The following is a 1710-nucleotide window of genomic DNA, read 5'->3' as shown; positions in this document are numbered from 1 at the left end:
ATAATGACCTATGTAAGCTATATATATATATATAGAGAGAGAGAGAGAGAGAGAGAGAGAGAGAGACAGACAGACAGACAGACAGCAGGGTTCAATTCAGGATCACACGTTCCATTTAGTTATCAAGTCTCCTTAGTCTCCTTTAATCTGGACAATTCCTGTCTGTCTTTGCTTTCCATTCCCCTGACATATTTTGAAAATTTTGAAAAAGAGCAATTATTTCATAAAAATCTTTCTCAATTTGAGTTCGTTTGATGTTTCCTTGTGATTACATTGAGGTAATGCATTTCTGTCAGGATATCAGTATTTTAACTGCTGCTTTTTCATTGTTTCCTTTCTCCTGCTTTGCTCATCCCTTTATTTTCAGCATTTCTGAATCACTTTGGTTTAGATGTGCCTCTTTTATAAAGTATATAGTTGGACCTTGCTTTGTGAGTAAAATTGTAAATAATTTTTCTTTTAATAATTGAATTTAGCCCATTCATATTTATTGATATGGCTGATATATTTTATCTCAATTCTGTCCTTTTAATTTCATGTTATAAATTCTATGTATATAGTATTTTCTGTGTATTTTCTCAGCATTTTCTCATAACCTCTTGAGTTCTTACATGTTTAAAAATGAGGTTTATAGTCTTGATATTTGAAGGACATCTTGGCAGGATATAAAATCCTTAGATCATAATTCTTGAGTTTTTTGAAAATGCTCCTTCAGTATTGCTTTTCTCTAAGTCTCTTGCCCTTATAACTCATTAGATCTTTTTGACTGAAAACACTGGGAATTATTTGGACTTAAGTCCAAGAGTCTTAGTAGGATAGGCCTTAGATTTGATCATGCTATGTCAATTTTCTTAGGTACTCAGTGAGCCCTTTCAATGCATAGATTTCAAAGTTTTCTTTTGTTTCCGGAAAATTGCCTTATTGTTCTAAATATTAGTTCTGTTCCATTGTTTTGTTTTTCTCCTTTGGGGAGTTTAATTATTCATGTATTGGATATTCTCTGTTTTCCGTTATAATTACTTTCTTCCTGGCCCTTTTTATTTCTTTTTTTATCTCATTTTAATTGTTTTGATTATTGTCCTCTTCATTGACATTTATTGTTTTCTTTAATTTATTCATCATTGAGCAACTTGTAATTTAGTCTCTTTTTCTTATATTTCTTTACTGAATGGAAGAAATTAGTACACATTTTATTTATTCCTTCCTTCTTTCTATTTCTCCTCTTAGAAAAGTGATTCAAGATATTTTTTTCATATTGGCAAATATTTATTTGAGAAAGTTTATTTTATAGAGTTATATGGCAGTTTTCTTGTTTGTGGTTGGCTTTTAGAGACAATTGTTATCAGGTGAAATGTTTGATTTTAATTCTCTGTTTTCTTCTTAGCATAAATGAAGACTGCTTGCATCTCTGCATTTAGTAACTAGGGATGAAAATTTGGGAAATTTACAAGATTCCTAGTTCTACATCACCCTCTTCTGTCAGTGTAGCAAAGCAAATGTTTTTTTAGTGTGAGTGCAAAGTGGAGAAAAATGCCTTATGATATTTTATATTTGTATTTATCTTACAAAATTCTAAATTTTCTCATCTTGTTTCTTTTTCCTCTTATTACACAACTTCCAAAGAGCTCTTTTCCCTTGCCCTAATCCCTCTTCCACAGAGTTTTTCCATACTTTGCTCACTGGAAATCTTGGTTGGGGAGTTGACAAACA

Source organism: Orcinus orca, chromosome 3 (genome assembly GCF_937001465.1).
Source record: "Orcinus orca chromosome 3, mOrcOrc1.1, whole genome shotgun sequence".
Classification (NCBI taxonomy): domain Eukaryota; kingdom Metazoa; phylum Chordata; class Mammalia; order Artiodactyla; family Delphinidae; genus Orcinus; species Orcinus orca.
This window is presented reverse-complemented; position numbering follows the sequence as displayed.